Genomic DNA, 14,243 nt, shown 5'->3' on the forward strand with positions numbered 1-14,243 from the left:
AAGGGTCGCGCACGGATTGGACGCAGTCCGTAGGACTCGATTGGAAGGGGAAAGGCAAGCGAAGAGTATTCCGGGAATTAAAGTCACCTATTGATTACAAATTTTGTGAAATAAAAGACGAGAAAATGAAATTTTTTAAAGCGTTTAAGAGTGCAATGAAGGGAGAGTCTTACATTAAAGCGAGCGTAGGAGAGGAGACGCCACCCGAAGGTACACCAGCTTACATTGTAATGGAGGAAAAAGGGGTAGCTCCGTGCCTTTGGCTAAAGCAATGGCACAAACTGACAGAGAAACATGGGAGCGTAGCGTTCCCGATCCATGGGACATTCAATATAAGGATCCTAGAGAATTTGAGATTTGCGATGTACGACATGAAGGTACCTCCAAGGCCAGCACAGTTTGAGGCTCTAGCAATTTGGGAACTAATGGCTAGACAGCAACAGCAAAAGAAGTTCGAGACCAGAATGAGAAAGGTAGAAAAGACACTAGCGGACGCTAGGTGGGACAATGCGCAGAAGGTGTGGAGGTCAGATGTATTGCAGGGGATAAAATTGTTTCCCGCAATTGCTAAGGAAGAAGAGGAGACAGGCAAGAAAGCTACCTGTAAGACAAATAGGAGGTGTTCCAAAGATAGGGAAGAAGAGTCAGATGATGAGGAGTTTATCATGCAATTGCTGAACGACCGTCCACCGCCTTATGCGGAGAGTGGACAAGGTCCAAGTACCAGTTCTGCCCCTCCGGCACCGGTACAGAATGATGAAACCCAGAATTCAGAAATGCCATCGGGATCTAAGGACCCGAGTTTACTGTTCACCCCACAGATACCGCAGGTCAGGAGAATATATCCAGATGTGCCCATATTGAAACCAGCAGAAAATTATCAGCCGCAGGTCCCAAGGTATTACAGCAGTGACAACAGTACGGGAATGATTCTAAATCCAACCGTAATGGGAGTACAGAATGGTTGCAACCCAACATTGGTACAAGCTGAATCAACTCAGTTTTTGATGCCTCAAAAGCAGATGCAGGGGGGAACCGCACATGCTCAGATGACGGGGAGTCAGATGGGCATGCCGGCAATGATGACCCATGGTGTGGGAATTAACATGCCTCAGAACCTGGGGAATGGACAGAACCCAGATGCGATAACGCTACCCATTACTGTAGGTCCACCGGTACCTTTGTACACCCAGCCTAACTTAGGTATGAGCGGTCAGGGATCAATGCTGCAGAATGGGACGGAGAGGAGGTGCATAGAAAACACTCCAGAGGTAACTCCGATAGCGGCTCAGCCAACTGGATCTGGGTCCTTGATGGAGTTTAGTCCCATATGTGCTCAGTCTACAGTGGTGAGGTCGAGCCCCCCGCTGATAATACCTCTAACATCGAACACTGAGAAGTTGCCGCAACCATCGATGGCAGTCGATGTGAATGCTACACTGATGGGGTTGAATGCGCAACAGCTGACACAGTGGTTCAACAGTCTGAATTCCACACAAAGTTCAACAAGTGGGAAGGGGGAAGACTACCTGAATAGGGTAAGGTTGGGCATGGAAGCAGAAGATTTGGTGGAAGGGACTATGGGTGTGAATAGGCTAGAGTCCTACTCAGAAGAAGAGCTGAGGTATCTATGTCCCAGGATTACGAGAGAAGTGAACAAGGTACACAGAAGGTTGCAAGAAATAGCTGACAAAAACGGGGTTGACATAGACAAGACAAAACACTTGAGCAGGAGCTATAGATTGGATTTTGGGACCACAGACTTTGAACACATGAGGTCAGCAGGTATGAAGACACACCTTAGAGAATTGCTGCAGAGTGCACAAGTGTGGAGGTGCTTAGACAAATGGGAAAGCAGGTGGGCAAAGAAAAAGGAAAAGAAGAAAGACAGTGTCCCAGAGCACAAGGAGAAAAGACCACAGAGTAGTGATGCAGTAACCATGTTACCAATGAGGGAGACAGCAGGGGGAAAATTGATACATGTACCGTGGCACAGGAGTGACATTCAGTCTTTTACGGATGATTTTCCCAAACTGAGAGAGAAACCGATTGAATGGTATCAACAGACTGATAGGTTTGTGAAGCTTGCAAAATGTCTTTGGGAAGACCTGAACACCCTCTTTGAGATTGTCGTTCCGGCAGACTTGTGGGAAGAATGCAAAAGGGCTGTAGGTTGGCCGACAAGTGAACCAGAGAGAGACAGGGATACGGGTGCACCATCACCTATGGTGATGAGCTTGTACCACAACGTGATTGAGCACTGGAAGACGAAGGTTGCCGCGAAAAATGTGGATTGGCAGAAGATTGATAGAACTGCCCAAGAGGCTAAAGAGTCGATTCATGGTTACTATGAGAGGTTGTTGAAGGCGTTCAAGAACTACAGTGGCACGGAAACAATAGAGGCGAAGGACATGCTTCATTTTGTGTTTAGATTTGTGGAAGGATTGAGACCAGAGATAAGTCAGATGATAAAGACGCATTTGATTTGTTGGCAGTCGAAACCGATTGATGAGGTGTTGAATTATGCGAAATACTGTAGCGATGAAATTGAAGTGAAACAGAAGAGGTTGAAAGAGAAAGTGATGATGATGCAGCTTAAAGCAGCTCAGACAGGTTTGCAAGGGTTGCAAGGGTTCCAACAGCAGGTACCGCAACTGCAGCCGCAGCCGCAGGGAAATATGGTGTTTCAGCCACAGGCGAGAGGCAGAGGCAGAGGAGGTTTTGTGAATAATGGTCCGGATTTGAATACTGTTGTGACTTCGAATGGTATGCAGGCAATGAAAAGGGTGATGCCGTGTCACGTGTGCGGAATCGTCGGACATTGGAAACGCGAGTGCCCAATGATGGTGCAGGAAGGTGCAGGTGTTGGTCAGCAAAACAATGATGTCAATGCATTCCAGACAATGAGGGGACCGAAAATGAGAGGTCCAAACCCAAATTTTCAGACCATAAATCAGCTGCAAGGATTACAGCCTATGCAGCCGCAGCAGATGCAAATGCCTCGTATGCAGATGACGCAAATGCAGCCGATGCAACAGCAGATACCCATGGTACCTAATCAGCAAATGCAAATACCTTTGGCACCAATGAATCAGCAGCAAGTGATGGTTCCTCCACAGGTCTCGAGTCAGGTGATGAATACAAATGGCACAGTACAACAGTTTCCATTACACAGTGAGAGTGGAATAAACAATGTATGGGAGAGTGAAAGTTCAGATGAGGAGGGAAATTGTGTGCTTGCAGCATCCTTGGAAGTTGATCAAAAGGGTCCATATGTAGAGGGAAAAGTTATGGGTCATCGTGTTTCATTCTTGGTGGACACAGGGGCCACACGTTCAACTGTTAGAAGCATTGAAGTCCCAAATTTGCCCCTCTCAGGTAGAACAGTTCAAGTGGTGGGAGTAGCAAACAGGTACCTGACAAACCCAATCACAGATCCAGTACCAGTCAGCATTGGTAACTATCAAGGGTTACATAATTTTGTGGTATGTGACTCAAGCCCGATAGCACTGTTAGGGAGAGACCTATTGTGCAAATTGGGATGTTCGATTATGTGTTCATACGATGGAATTAGAATTCAGACGAGTAGTGATGGGGAAGAAGAGGACAGTGTAGAAGGGGACGAGATGGAAGTTGTCGATGAAAATTATCCTCTGATTACCCTTCTTCCGATGTTAACTGAAGAAGATATTCCAGCTGAGTTACGGGAAACAGTCGGAAAAGAAATGTGGGATATGACAGGAAAGGAAGTGGGATTGGTGAAAGGAGTGGAACCAGTGAAAGTGACAGTAAAACCCAATGCAACCTTTCCCCAGACCCCACAATACCACATGGCACAAGAAACCCTCATGAAAGTTGCCCAACTCATTGACGAGTTTGTAAAACAGGGAGTACTGAAAGAAGTGCTAAGCAGTCCATGTAATTCACCAATAATGGGACTGATAAAGCCGAGTGGAAAGGTCCGAATTGTGCAGGACTTGAGGAAAATAAATGACATCATAGTCAAATGCTGCCCTGTAGTACCGAATCCAGCTGTGATAATGTTTCAAATCCCTTGCGATGCCGAGTGGTTCTCAGTCATCGACTTGTCACAAGCTTTCTTTTCGGTGCCTCTTCATGAGGACAGCCAATTTCTCTTTTGTTTCAAATTCCTAGACAGAGTCTACAGTTGGTGTCGAATTCCTCAAGGGTTTTCTGAGTCACTGTCAATTTTCAATCAGATTCTAAAGAAAGACTTGGAAGGGTTAGAATTGCCATTCGAGTCAACCCTAGTACAGTACATTGATGACTTACTGATTGCAGCTAAGACAGAAAGTGGCTGCACAGCTGATACCATTGCCCTACTGAACCATTTGGGAAGGAATGGACACAAGGTGTCTCCTTCAAAGTTGCAGTTCTGTCAGAAGAAAGTGAAATATTTGGGTCACCAAATAGAGAAAGGGTCACGGAGAATAATGAAGGAAAGAATAACAAGTGTACTTCAAATGAGTCCACCAAAGACAAGGAGGGAGGTGAGGAAGTTCTTGGGGATGGTGAGCTACTGTCGCCAGTGGATTCCCAACTTCTCGACTCTAGCAAAGCCTTTACTGAAACTGACCCAGAAGGATGCATTGGATGAAATTGAGCTGAAAGGAGATGAGATGGATGCTTTTATTGAATTGAAAGAATGCATGTGCAGGGCTCCAGCCTTAGGTATGCCTGATTACACAAAGCCTTTCACATTGTTCTGTCATGAACGTGATGCATGTTCTTTGTCTGTCTTGACCCAAGCCCATGGTGGCGTAAACAGACCAGTAGCATATTTTTCAGCTACTTTGGATCCGGTCGCAGCAGCACTTCCAGGGTGTTTGCGCGCCGTAGCAGCAGTTGGTATCAGCCTCACTCAGAGTGAAGGAATAGTGATGGGACATCCATTAACAGTCATGGTCCCTCACTCAGTTGAGATACTTTTGACCCGCTCCCGAACTCAACACATGACTGGAGCAAGACTCACAAGGTATGAGACAATAATTCTGGGCTCACCGAATGTGCAGCTGAAAAGGTGCACTATGTTGAATCCAGCAACCTTGCTTCCCGGTGAAAATGCTGAAATTGAGAACGCTGAAGACGTCGAGCATGACTGCCTTCAGGTGACTGAATTTTGCACAAAACCCCGACCTGACATCAAGGATACTAAACTTGATGAAAATGACCAAATTATTTTTGTTGATGGGTCATGTTTAAGAGATGCGATGGGAATTTTGAAAGCAGGATATGCTGTATGTACTGTAACAGGTGTCTTGGAAGCGTCCTGGCTTCAAGGAGTCTATTCTGCACAAGTAGCGGAGCTTGTAGCCCTTACAAGAGCATGCCAACTGTCCACATTGATGAAGGTTACTATTTACACTGATAGTCAGTACGGGTTTGGAATTGTGCACGACTTTGGGCAATTATGGTCACAGAGAGGTTTCCTGACTTCTTCAGGGTCCCCAGTGAAAAACGGGGAGAGAATAAGGGAATTGTTACATGCCATTCAAATGCCAGCCGAAATTGCAGTGGTAAAGTGTAGTGCTCATACAAAAGGACAGGACTATGTTTCTCTGGGAAATGCATATGCGGATCAAGTCGCAAGATTTTGTGCCTTGAACTGTATACTGCTCAGGGATGAATGGAATTCGATAAGTGAGCCAGAGCTTGAACCAGCTGAAGCATTTGCTTTAAAGGTCGTAGGTACAATGGATGAACTAAAAGCATTGCAGAATAGCGTCAGGGAGGATGAAAAGGCTTCCTGGATTAAATCACAATGTACACAGAGACCAGATGAGTTATGGGTTTCAAATGAGGGAAAATATGTTTTACCAAATTGTCTCTTATCGCAGCTAGCGCGGTTCTATCATGGGCAGGCTCACCTAGGGAGAGATGCCATGATAAGATTGTTCAAAACTGATTGGTTTAACCCCAGATTTCGTCAAGCTGCAGAAGCAGTTTGCCATCGTTGTGTCATTTGCCAGCAGATGAACCCAGAAAAGGGAACAGTTGTGAATGCGAGCCACATCGGCAGGGCCAGTGGCCCGTTCAGCAGAATGCAGATGGACTTCATTGAGATGCCTGTGCATGGAGGTCTGAAGTATGTGTTGGTGATTGTGTGCATTTTTAGTCACTGGATTGAAGCATACCCCACACGTAGAAATGACAGCCTTACAGTTGCAAAACTATTGTTGAGGGAGTTGATACCACGTTTCGGATTCCCGATCTCTTTAGAATCAGATAGGGGAAGTCACTTCAATAACGAGGTGATAAAGTTACTTTGCGCAGCGCTGAACATTGAGCAAAAACTGCATTGTAGCTATCGCCCAGAAGCATCAGGACTGGTGGAGCAAATGAATGGTACACTGAAATCAAGAATGGCGAAAATATGTGCATCGACAAATTTGAAATGGCCTGACGCATTGCCCTTGGTGTTAATGTCAATGAGAAACACCCCTGACAGAAAGACTGGATTGTCTCCGCACGAAATACTCATGGGCAGGGCCATGAGACTTCCCGCAGTTCCCGCAAACGCGCTTTTGAATATTACAGATGATATGGTGTTAGACTACTGCAAAGGTCTGGCTGACGTGGTTCGCTCTTTCTCTCACCAGGTGGAAGCAACCACCTTGCCACCGATCCAAGGTCCAGGACACACACTGAAAGCAGGTGACTGGGTCGTGATAAAGAAGCACGTGAGGAAGTCGTGTCTGGAACCCCGTTGGAAAGGCCCTTTCCAAGTGATCCTGACGACAACTACCGCTGTGAAGTGTGCGGGGGTTCCCAACTGGATTCACGCCAGTCACACAAAGAAAGTGTTGTGTCCCACAGATGAGGAAGTTGAAGCGCTGAAACTGCCAGTAGCTGATAATAAAGTGTCGAGCGCTGAGATCGAGCAAAACAGAACTGGAAGTGAACAGGCAGACATAGAGGAGAGAGAAATATTCCCTGAGGACGAAGAAACTGATTCTCTTGGGGAAGACCAAGGAGAAACCTCAGACAGCGACGAAGCAGCTGAGGGCGACAAAGAGCCTGAAGCAGCTGAGGGTGACAAAGAGCCTGAAGCAGCTGAAAGTGACACAGAGCCTGAAGAAAGTAACGGTGACAAAGGGCTCGAAAGAGGTGAAAAGGCAGGAGAGCCTGATCAGAGGAGGGCTTTCCCAGAAGCAGACGGTACCGAAAAAGAAAAGGAAAACGTGATTGTCTCTCCAGAAGAAGGGGACAAGGCAGAACAGAACGAAACTGTTCAAACTTCTCCAGAAGAGATCGCAGGTCCCTCAAGTGGACACAGTGCAAAGAGAAGACCAAGTATATCACCAGTAAAACAAAGAGCTAGAGAAAAGTTGAACGACAGTGAAGGGCCAAAAGTGAAAGAGAAAAGAAAGGAAGTGTCTGTCGTGACACCAACATCAAGTGAAGGAAAAGACTTGGCCAAAGAGGAAAGTACCAGTGAGGCAGAGTCAAAGAGAGATGCAAAATTGAAAAGGAAAAGGATACCGAACAGGAGATATTCCGGTCCTGAATGGGCATATGTAGTCCATGACGATTGGACTGACAAATTTGTATCTCTTAGCCTCGAGAACGAAGAAGAAGAGATACCAATAGAAAAGAAAAGTTTTATGGACACTGTTGATTAAAAAGCTGGTAAATGACATTGCTTGCTATAATCTAACGTGATACAACCAGCTGAGACATTGCTAAACCGGATGAGACATTTGCTAACCTGATAAGACTTTTGAAAACCTGATTGACTCTTAAACACGATTTGAGACAACGTGCCAACTGGAAAAAAAAAAAAAAAAAAAAAAAGAGAGAGTGAGTTATTGAACTTTGAAAAAAAAAATACAAAAAAATGAGTTATTGCCGAATTGAGACTGAGTTATTGCCGAATTGAGACTGAGTTATTGCCGAATTGAGACTGAGTCATTGCCGAATTGAGACAAATGCTGCTAACCGATAAGTGACTTGGCTCCTGAAGAAAACTGTGTGAACATTGCGCTCGCTCAGCTTTGTAACTGAATTGCTAAATCGTTTCTTTTACAGGTGCTTCTAGCTCTCTGATTCTATACAGATCATGACGCAAAACAGTAGAAAGAAATATTGTAAATATGTGTGTATAGGCTTGGTAATTGCATGTGTACTAATAATAATGGCAATAGTGCTTGGAATGCATGTTAAGGGTGAGAATGAGAAAATTGATGCTTCTACTTTTGCTCCTGTTACTGTCACTGAACTAACCGCACTGAAAAGACTAGAATTAGATGAGAGACACTTGCATGATAAAAAGGAGCTTTCGTATAATGTTTTCTATTGCTTGCTAACAGAATATGTTGAGACTATGGATGCGAAAGATTGTTATGTGTGTACACAGATACCGACATCGGTAACCGAAGGGGTGACTTACCATCACATGCCTCTTACATATGGGATTACATGTAGTATAGTAACTTCTAGATTTTATGGTCAAACCAACATACAGTATTTTTACTCAAATTATGATGTTACCTTTGCATATGTTCCTATAATCACGCAGCTAAGCCAGATTGCTGAAGATTGGGATGCAAAAATAATGAGGGAATTTTTCGAGCCAATGCAACCTTTTGAAACGGCTCACGCTCATAGGGAGAATCTTACCTGCTCCCTCTCTGCAGTAGAAATAAGCTTTTTAGATCGCACAGATGATAGAAGGGCACACATGAATGCGAAATTAGAAAAGGAGCTACATAAGAGGACTTCAGTAGATAATTATGTTTTTGCTGCAATAAAGACACAAGGGAGAATAGCTTTAGATGCTTGGCATGTAGGGAAATTTTGTATATATCGAGGTGAATCTTATTATGATAACATTTTTGTAGGAGCGAGTGAGTGTAAACACACGTTCATCTTTAAAGCCAAATGGACATTCATGCTGAACGGACTTGATCTTGTCATACCAGGTGTATATTACATTTGTGGGCATAATGCCTATTATCGTCTTCCAAAGGGATGGTGGGGGAGATGTTATTTGGGTATAGTGTTCCCAAAGGTTTATCAACTGGATGACCTATCGATGATTCCAAAGACATCTGGATCCCATCGTATCCAGAAAAGAGAGACCGCAGCTGCTGTGGTAGGAGATATATTTGGAGCCATGATTCCTTCATTGGGAGTTGTGTTGAATTCCATCAAAATAAGAAAGTTGTCTACTATAGTGGATAACATGTTGACAAAGTTTTCAGGTGCTATAATCCTGATAGATGCTGAACTTGCAGCGGAAAGAGCTATGACTCTTCAAAACAGGCTTGCCTTAGACATTCTTTTAGCAAAGGATGGCGGCGTTTGCAAAATGCTTGGTGCACGACACTGTTGCACGTATATACCAGATAATAGTGTGAAGATTAAAACAATGCTTGCTAATCTAACAAAAGAGAGTGCAGATTTGAAGGAACTGAAAGAACCAGGAGTGTGGGAGAAGGTTGGAAAGGGACTTGCTTCAGTGGGAAATTGGCTTGGTGGCATTTGGAATGGAATTTTGCTAAAAATAATACAGGGAATATTAATAGTACTAATTTGCATATTTGGAATTTGGGGAATAAAAAGAGGAATAATAATGATCATGGAAAGAATTAAAAGAAGGAAGGAAGAGAAAATGATGAAAAGAATGGCAGAAGAATACAAAGCAAGGACAAGGGGAACTAAAAGGCAAAGAGAACTGACAGAATTTTAATGGAATAAAATTTGTGGGATTAGTTTGTGTGATGACAAGTAGTCATCAGAGGAGGGATTGATGAAGCTGAAATGAATGTTTTACATTTATTAGCGCATAAACGTAGTGTAGCAATAATCAAGTGTGACTTTAATCGAACTAAATAAGATTGTACGGGGACAAATGTGCCCTCAGCGTAGTTTGCCCACATTTATAAGCGTGCTTCATATAATGTGATGTATTAGAATTGTACTAGTTTGACATAATCGTAAACGTGTGCCATGATTTGCTTGTTAGAAATGCTTTAGCTTAGCATAACTTTAGTGGAGGCTTTGGCCTAGTTGCCATGTCTCACGATTTAGATGCTCGTATTTTTCCGATGTGCTAATGAAACGTGTATTCTTGCTTGAAGCTGTACTTTTCCAGTGAGATCGTTCACATGCTTATCTTAAGGTTTCGTGCCAGCCTGGCATCTTTTTTCTTCACTCCAAGGTCAATCTGCAGGTGCAGACAATGGACGCTCTGAAAGTGAGTTAATTGGTAAAATATGTTGCAACTTACGTTCCCGACTCCAAGGATAATGAATGCTTAAGTAAAAGCTTGAGAACTGTTGTTTTTGATTGGACAATTTGAAGCTAACCTATGAACCCTCCAATGGAAGACCCTACTGGATTTGAACTGTTGTCTATTTAAACCAGGTGCACAAGGAGAAAGCAGCCATTATAGCCATTATAGACATTGAGCCCATTACGAACTTTACCGGACATTACAGCCCATATATCCGCCATTTTGCAGGACATTGGCCATTATGGCCCATCTTGCTGACTTCGTCATTTGCCGTCTTCTAGAGACTCTTAAGTAATTCTCGCCCTAGAGACTTTAACTTTGATTTGTCCCTTTGCATGAAGTATTAGTTTTATCTTGCCGCCGTGAGGCAATTGCCCCGTCCACCCTGCCCCTTTGCCCCGTCCCATGCTGATCGAATCCGGTACCTGTGAGACGAAGACTTCCTTGAATGCTGATTGGATTTGGTAAATATGAAAGGAAAATTGTACAATTGCATTGTGTTTTCTTTTTAGGTAACCAACTGCTGATTTTTGATAAGAGCCCTAGTTAAGAGTTTTCTAAATTAATGTTGCTAAATTGTTTTTGCATGAAGTCCCACATGCTGATGCTAATTTGAGGTTAGATGAGAATTCATTTGATGCACGATGCAATTTGAGACCTTGTTATGCTGACTAAATGTATGCAATTAGCCCATTACAGATTGTAGTTTTAGTGGTTTGCGTTGCCATCATAGAAGGCATTGTTATTCAAATGCTGCATAGATTGCATTTGTTTCGCCGTTATGGACAGCTATTAATGTTCATCTACATATATCATTTGGTGTTGAGACACATCTACATTGTGCTAGCTTTGTTAATATAGGGAAATAAATTCATTAACTTTGCATAAATTGGTGTGGTTATTCATGACCGAAAGGTCATGGTTTCGCCGAAATGTATTCTGGATTAATTGTGAAGTGTTAAGTTGATCAGGGCATTGCTTATGTTCGTTATTGATTATTGATTGTTGATTTTGATTGATTACTCCCGAGTAAGGAGAGTCCCACTTGGGCAAAAGATTCATCGACCCAAGAGCGTCCAACTACAGGTAAATTATTAGGCTGGTTAACGCTCTATCAATAGTAAGTCACATTCCTGACAGATCGAAGGTCTTGACCCAATATCAAATCTCCCATAAATATTTCAAGACACGTATCGAGTGCTTAGCCACCAAAAAAGAAAGACCCTTTATATCTTAACTCACCAATGCAGTAGATTTCAAAGTTCAATGGCCAACGGTCCCTCAGTAGGGCGCCATGATAAATCACTCTTGCTGCCAATTTCACTCCAATTTAAATGCTCTACCACAAGTCACATGTCCAAAACCATTTAAAGTGAAATGCGCACACCTTTATGTCATCAATTATTTAAACCAGTTTGCGTACCAATACGCACTGTTTGTGTTCGACCACATGGAACCAAATAAGGTAATAAAACACCATCAAAGAAAAATCCTTTTGGGGACAAGAACCCACACCATATCGTTGCCATTCCAATGACAAACAAACTATCTCATTTGAGATGTGCAAAAAAAATAACTAATCACCACACGGTATTTCTGTAATCTATAATTTAAAATAGACAAAACAATTATATATTTAAATTCAAATTCGAACCCCAGAGTGGGTCCAACCAGATAATACGAGTCCGAGGGAATACATCCTATCACTCCACAGACAACCTCTCGTTTGTACGCTTTCTAATGATAATACCAACCAAAAGGTCCCAGGTATCATTGCCGTTCCAAATTCGAACCCCCGTGTGGGTCCAACCAGATAATACAGGACCAAGGGCATACGTCCCATTACTCCACAGACAACCCCTGTCCTTATTAAGCTTTCTAACGATTTCCCAACCACAATAAGGGAAAAGGGTCCAACGACATTCTTGCCGTTCCAAGCTGTCTCAGTCAAGATGTACAAAAAATAACTAATCACCACAAGGTATTTCTGTAATCTGTGATTTAGAATAGACCAAACAACTATATAACAAAAAATGTCATTTAGAGTGTGGTTACCAGTCAAAACCAAATGCCATCTGGGTCCATCCAGATAAGACAGGACCAAGGGCACAAGGGCACCCCTCCCTTTGCTCCACAGCCAACCTCCGTAATCACTAAACTCTGTAAAAATATTGTCAAACACAGTAGGGAACCAGAAGTCCCACAGTATCATTGCTGTTCCAATAACAAACAGACTGTCTCATTCAAGATATACAAAGAATAACCAATCGCCACAAGGTATTTCTGGAATCTAAAATAGACCAAATGATCATGTAGCAAGGAAATAACTGAGGGTGAAGTCGTAAATCAGCTTCGAACCCCATGTACGTTCAGCCAGATAGCACACGGCCAGGGGCACTATCCATCACTCCACAGACAACCTCCGTAATTACTAACCTCTGTGGAGATATTCTCAATGAAAGGATACTGAGTCCTAATGCCGAGTCACTATCAAATGCCATGTGGCCCGTTGCCATCCATGGCCATAGGGCACAAACTTCAAATATGTGGCCAAATGAATCATAAGAACCACAGATGGTATATGGAGAAAGCGCGCTTCCTGCTGGCAAAGTGGCCCCATTCCCATTCACAGCCATAGAACACAAACATTGAATAACCAGACGCATACATCGCAGTGGCCAAATACCTCATAAGAACCATAAACGGTATATAACCTCAGATATCCACTTTCATACATGTTGCATTTTTAACTATGGTGACACTTGCATGTTACATAAGAAAATTGTGTACATTTTATGTATGTTTGTTTTACAGCACTGAGGAAGTTCACATTTAGTGAACGAAACGTGTTGGCTGTTTTTCTTTTACGTTTGGAAGTAAGAAAAGGCTGCGTTTAAACAATGTATTTGGATGACTCTAGGTTTTCTTGGATTAGTTGCCTTATAGTGTATCATAGGTACACATCTAATTTTCCCACTTTTGCAGATAAAATAAGTGTTTTGGCTCACTTCAGTTTTGGCTGTGGTGCTCAGGTGAAAAGAAGGTTTGGGCTATTGTCTCTAGAAGAACTGGTGCGATGGGCGATGTTTTCTACCACAAACACCCCCCATCCCCAAGTCTTACATCACCAAATACCAGGTCTGGAATGGCCATTTTACAACTCAATTTTTTTCTTGGTGGGCTACAGGCTAGTGGCCGCTTTCATAGCTGAGGAACTCCTATGGCCCAACTTTGAGAGCAGAAAGGAATCATTGTATCTGGGACCGCCTGGAGTGTGTGTGGGGCTAGTTTAAACATTTGTGCCAAGGCTAACTTTGGTTTCCAGTCCTCTTCACCAAATATGTTTTGACCACATCCAGCTATGGTTATGCTAGAGCTACCTTCTGTTCCTAACTAGCCGTCCTTACCGTGTCCTGGGGCTATGTGCCAAAACCAGGAAACATACCAGCGTACATACCTGCTAATGGCAACCCACACACATTCAGTGCTTGGTGTGCCATGCTGAACAGCAGTCTGCAGGTGAGCTGGGGCATGGATCCCCCACCAGTGTGCCCGCTCCTCTTGTTAAGGATTTCTTGTGTCTGAGTTGGGTCGTAACGGGCACAAGATGTGTACACTTCCACATCTTGCTTACAGAGTCAGCAAACAATCAGGTGAAACCAAGGGACATTCTGCGCTTCACTTTACGAGCTGGCCAAGATATACACCGGGCCATAATACCGTCTCACTTTCTCAAGCACTGTATGATGCGCACACAGAGTACACAATGACATAATGTCTGTGCGTCCTGTGTATGTATGTAATGTTTCTAGTTCTACTGATGGCACTTTAAAAAGTAAACAAAGCAAACGTATTGTTTTTTTACACTTATTAATATATGTTAATTAATTACTGTGTAATTCCATTACACCAATTCTACCAACCTCAGATGCACAAAGGTTGAGTTCAGGCCTGCAAGAATTCTAACCTGGGCATTGCACGTTTC

This window comes from Pleurodeles waltl, chromosome 2_2, assembly GCF_031143425.1.
Source record: "Pleurodeles waltl isolate 20211129_DDA chromosome 2_2, aPleWal1.hap1.20221129, whole genome shotgun sequence".
NCBI classification, from domain to species: Eukaryota; Metazoa; Chordata; class Amphibia; order Caudata; family Salamandridae; genus Pleurodeles; species Pleurodeles waltl.